Source organism: Lolium perenne, chromosome 2 (assembly GCF_019359855.2).
Source record: "Lolium perenne isolate Kyuss_39 chromosome 2, Kyuss_2.0, whole genome shotgun sequence".
Taxonomy (NCBI): Eukaryota; Viridiplantae; Streptophyta; class Magnoliopsida; order Poales; family Poaceae; genus Lolium; species Lolium perenne.
This window is the reverse complement of record NC_067245.2, coordinates 285841209-285847037: the sequence shown is the minus strand read 5'-3', so window position 1 is coordinate 285847037 and position 5829 is coordinate 285841209. Positions and strand designations below refer to the sequence as shown.

General features: G+C 48.2%; 1 long non-coding RNA gene across 2 annotated transcripts; it reads right to left on the bottom strand.

The window, feature by feature from the left end:
* Positions 1-762: 762 nt before the first annotated feature.
* LOC127329463 (uncharacterized) lies at positions 763-4232 on the bottom strand. 2 transcript variants are annotated; one of them, XR_011752735.1, is made up of 4 exons: positions 3376-4232; positions 2925-3265; positions 2347-2431; positions 763-1013 (listed from the first exon to the last, which is right to left on the bottom strand). It is a non-coding gene; the product is annotated as an uncharacterized lncRNA (long non-coding RNA). The 2 variants fall into 2 exon arrangements; XR_011752736.1 differs by having other exon boundaries at positions 3416-4231.
* Positions 4233-5829: the final 1597 nt, after the last annotated feature.

Sequence of the window (5829 nt, the reverse complement as noted above, 5' to 3'; positions counted from 1 at the left end):
TTTAATAAAAATAAATTTAGGGTTCAAAACATGCATGATGCCATGATTATGCACAAAATAAAAATAACAAACAAATCTAATAGGGGTATTTTTCCGGGTCGCTACAATCGACACCACTAACAAGGGATCGCGCCCCGAGATCCCACGTCAACCTAAGGGGGAGTTGGTTAAACTATCGGATCTTCTTGCGCATCGTTGATCTTCACCCGACCTTGGCGTGGGACCTTCTTTGTGGCGAAGTGTTGATCTCGACACCACTAACAAGAATTCTTGCTCCATGTTGATCGGTCGACACTACTAACAAGAAGTCGTTGTTCCGCTGTTGATGAAGCGCTTCCATCAAAATCCTCCAAAGATCGGACCTATTAGGTGAGGGGCAAAGATCGTCCAACCCGCGTAGAGACCTAAGACTCAGAGAACTCAGATAAGAGAGAAGACTCAAAACTCGCAAAGATAAGAGGAGAAAGAATAGAGGTAAGGAGAAAAATAGAGCTAATCAGATCTATCCAACGAGTTTTCAGAAAATAGTTTTGACACTAGACACAACAGCGTCCGTTGGCAAGGTTATCCTACAGGCTGGACTAGTGGGGTACCGTCAACCTGATGCTCTGATACCAACTTGTGACGCCCCAAAACCGGTACCATGAGGATCCCAGCGAATCCGCCGAAATCCGCACGATATCGATTTTAGGAGACGCACCACCAAGCGCCTCGTACACGCCGAAGCATGCACGCGATGCGGGTGGAATCAATCACGAGAGGTAACATTACAATAGGATTACAATAGAGCCCACAAGAAACATATATATTACAACAACGACTCCAACGAGTCAAGATACAAATATACATTACAAAGATCCAAATCATACAGAAGATCAAATACATCCGAGTACGGACAAGATACAAATTGGACTAAGAGTCCTGAAGATAAACGATGGCGTCCATAACCCTGCCCAGGCCAAGCCGGAAGGGTAACCTCGCTAACGTCGTCTTCATCGAACATATCTTCATACCTGCCCGGTTATATCCCGTAGAAGCAGCAATAAGTACGGATTCGTACTTAACAAGGCTTCAAGACGTATAAGCATTCGTCAACCAGTCGTCCTTTGTACTTGAGGCACGCAGGGGACTTAGAGGACGCAAGAGGAACGTCATAGGCAATATGGTGGGGTTAAGCGGCAGCGCGCAAGCACTAAAAACCTATAGAGACACTCTTCAATATTCGTCTAAACAGAGAAGGGAAGAGAGCGCATAAACTAACAGTTCTATACTCTACAAACATAACACAGCCGATGCGTTCCCCCCTCGCAAGGAAGTACTTACAAGGGCACTCACACGGCTGTCAAGTTTTAACCATTTATTATTGAAGTTGTACTAACTTACTACGCGAGTTATTATTAATAAACAACAGGTGTAAGTTGTCTATGGTCGAGTCATACAGCTCCAAGTCGTCCATAACCGCGGACACGGCTTATCGATAAGATTTAACCCTGCAGGGGTTGCCCAAATGTACCCACACGCACGATCAAACCACTTGCGACAGGTGGAAATCACGACTCGCACTCTCCTTCACGACAACAATGTCCAGGAAGCCACCTAACTAAGTTAAACCCGTATCGAAGTCCGGCCGTATCTCCGAAGCGGACTTAGCTATGTGTGTCAACGTGCTAGGTGGTTTAAACACACACTGGGGCGATAAACCACTTCGCAGAGGCTCCACGACCTATACGTGCATACCAGAAACAAGGGATACAAGGCACCCAGGGGCTTCCCAAAGTAAATAAGTAACAAGCTGGCATACACGCAACAACAAATGGTAAAACATTGCAAACTAGTTGTGGCCACTGGACAAAGCTGTAGATTCCGGCAGTGGTCGAGGGGAGACCCAGAAACATACCCACGTGTGGTTAGAGCGCTCAGTCTCGGAACAGATAACAAGAACTCGGGGTCCTAAGATATTTAGGAAACACAAGTGAGCCATCACAAAATGATCAGCTGACCCACCGATGCCTCCGCTTAACAATTATTAACAAGTAACCATGATACTTCCAATAGATATAACCATAAACCATGTGTCATGATTACCCAACAGATAAACCGATAAGATAGCATTAACGGTAACGAGATATAAAAGCACTAGCGTGCACTACGACTCGCAAGGCAGACCCGATAACCAAACAATAGCTGTAGGAGGTTGGTGGTTGGTGGTGGCAATATGGGCTGCTTGAGGTAACAAGTGGAAGGGACACGTGACAAGAACGCAACTTAAGGATAGCATGAGGGAGAAGGCAAAATAAAATAGGTGAGCGACTTCTGCAGGGGCAGGAGTATAGGGGAAATGCTTGCCTGTTAAAGCTTGCCGAGGGACATCCGGAGAACTTGTCGTATCTCACCACACCACTTCGCAATCCTATCCGGGAAGAAGCAGATGCTGGAACACACACAACGTATGCAAGTCTTACTACTACGGATAAAGAAGATCCAGCATGATCAAGATGATATGCATGACATGGCAAAGATGATGCGATGCACTTATCCAATTTAAGCGGAGTCAGAACCCCGGACAAACAAATTAGGTTGGAGTTGCATTCCTACCGATAAATTTAATGGTTGGTTAGCATGGCATATACATGGCAGGGTGATCTACTTCAATATTAAACGGAGCGGGGAAAACCTTAGGTGGATATCCAAAATACTCCGCATGTTATGTGAGGTGAAATGCACAAACTATCACGTCATGACATGATGCGAGATGCAAACAGATGTATGGATGACATATTCATGTTCAGCACATTTTTCTGAGCAATTTTCATATAAAATTCTTTGCATTTCGATAAACGATTTAAAAGATATGAATTTTGCAAGATTGGCACTTATTCTGGAATTTATCAGAAAAACAGAGAAAGGGAAATGCCGTTTTATACCGATCAGGGGTTAGCCACAGAGCCTGACGCGCGGGGCCCAGACGCTGACTGGATGCTGATTGGGACAGCGGTACTGCAGGCGTTTCTCACCGAAGGGAACACTAGCTGCAACCAATGACAGGTGGGACCTCCGGTTCACATGGCAAGAGAGAAAAGAAAAGGTTGATTATTTTATTTGGCTGCCACGGGATTTGATCATGAGTCCTGATCGATAGGCACAGGGATCGTACCAGCTGGCTACGCTGCTGCCGTTGTTCCAAGGCGGCGGCGACACTTCTTGAGCGAGCCAAAGATGGAGATCTGGCCGGCCGGCGAGCAACAATATGGTGACGCAGATCCAGCTGCCATTGACACCGAGAACAAACGCAAAACATCAGGTGTCTGCCTGGGACGGAAAACGAATACAGCTGCCACAAAGGAGAAGCAAGCAGTATAGCAATACGCTGCGTACGTGGTCTTGTCAAAGGATTAGATGATGCGCAGCTTCTCACCAGGAAAAGCCACGCCTTGGACTTGGCCAACATGGAAGCAGATGGGAACGACGACCTTGAGGCGAGGATGGAGAAGGCCGGGACGAGCGACTGCCAGCGGACACGCAGAGACGTGGTGCAGCGCCTGGCCGTCGCGCTGGGTCGATGATGTCCGCGACGGAGACGTCGGAGAGCAGAGGCGTTGAGCATGAGCTCCTGGAGCGGACGGCGACGGTTGGAGGCTGCTGCGGACGCGGTTGCGGCGGCGCGTGCTGGGGCGACGGAGTCCCTGACGACGAGGTCTCGATGAAGCGTGCAGTGGCGCGAGCTCGAGATGGAGGCGACGAAGGCAGTTTCTGGTCGACGGAGAGACGCAGACGTGGCCGCGGCGTAGACGCTTGACGCGCTGGAGGCGGAGACGCGGGACACAGCAGCGCGGCGACGCGGCCGGAGGTGAACGAGACGAGCGCTTGCTCGCGTACGTTGCTGTGGCTAGCGGGAGAACGAAGAGAATGGAAAAAAGAGGAGTGGCGGCGCTAGGAGAAAGGAAGGAGGGATGCTAGGTAGGGTTCCAGGGCTAGGTGGGGATTTATATGAGAGGTGTGGTGCATGGTGGCCGTCCCATCAAGCTGCCGATCGACGTGGCACCGCTCCGATGATTGCCGTACAGGAGGAAGAGCATGTCGTAGCTGTAGAGATTAGCTTGGCTTTGATGGGCTGGGTCGCTGAAGAGAAAGGACTGAGGATATGGGCTTTGGAAGAGGAGCCGGCTGGGCTGGTTTTTGGCCTGGCCGGTGGGAGGTCTTCTCCCTCTTTTTCTTATAAAAGGTTTGTTTATTATTTTCCTATTTAGTTTTAAAACCATTTCTAAAATAGTTTTAGACCAGAAATTAACCAGAGAAAGGAATGACTATTATTTAGAATAAAAATAGGAGAATAGTTTTAGCAATAAAATAGGGTTTAATAAAAATAAATTTAGGGTTCAAAACATGCATGATGCCATGATTATGCACAAAATAAAAATAACAAACAAATCTAATAGGGGTATTTTTCCGGGTCGCTACATAACCGAAGGGTTCTGCGCATTGTTTTTTGCACATGATAAGGGAGCAACCCACTGGACCCTCCTAACTTGATGTACGATCTTTCACAGCGAGAACCTGGGGTATTAAATCCTCCCAACAACGCGATGAACGCAGCCTGGAGAAGAGGGAACGAATCCAGCAAGCAACGGACCGATGAATCGATACGCCTCAAACCTGAGCTAGACAATCCTTTATGAACACAAGAACCTTCGCGGCAGATAATATAGATAAATGGCAGCACCGTACCCCCGGAGGGATGATACACGTGAACACACGCAATGGGGAAAACCCTAATCTTGAGACTAAACTTGAACTATCCTAAACCCTAGCCATTCCACCTCCTTATATGAGGGGAAGTGGCCGGCCAGCCTTGCTAGGCTGGGGCGCCCCACATGGGCCCTGACCTGGTTTGGTTTGGACAGGCCCAAAACCAAACACAACACTAATTTAACCTTAATTGGCCCACCACATGACCTGGCTACATTATTTCCTAACATAGAATGAATGGCACAACCTTAGACTTAATTATTACATGGCATAGGTCGTCCTAGCGTGTCACTCCTCAATCCTCGATGGCGTACCACCTAGCTTGGTGGAGTCGTGAAATTGGGCTCCACATAGGCCTCCGTGCCCATATCAATCTCCTTGCGGGTTCTTCGGAGAGGTACCCAAAGGGTTCTGCGCGTTTTTTTGCTCGTGTGATGTGTTCCTCGGGTACTTATACTGCATGAGCTGACCAGACTCTGGACGCCTGATAGCGTGTGATGGTGATGGAGTGTTGATTCCTCCCCGACGACGGCGCCAACAAAGTAGCTGCTTGTGACGGTAAAGCACACGTCCGTTTGGAACCCCAAGAGGAAGGTATGATGCGTACTGATGGCGTGTATTTCACACGTTCGTTGGGCAACCCCAAGAGGAAGGTATGATGTGCACAGCAGCAAGTTTTCCCTCAGAAAGAAACCAAGGTTTATCGAACCAGGAGGAGCCAAGAAGCACGTTGAAGGTTGATGGCGGCGGGATGTAGTGCGGCGCAACACCAGGGATTCCGGCGCCAACGTGGAACCTGCACAACACAACCAAAGTACTTTGCCCCAACGAAACAGTGAGGTTGTCAATCTCACCGGCTTGCTGTAACAAAGGATTAACCGTATTGTGTGGAAGATGATTGTTTGCAGAAAACAGTAGAACAAGTATTGCAGGAGATTGTATTTCAGTAAAGAGAATTGGACCGGGGTCCACAGTTCACTAGAGGTGTCTCTCCCATAAGACAAGCAGCATGTTGGGTGAACAAATTACAGTTGGGCAATTGACAAATAAAGAGAGCATGACAATGCACATACATATCATGAT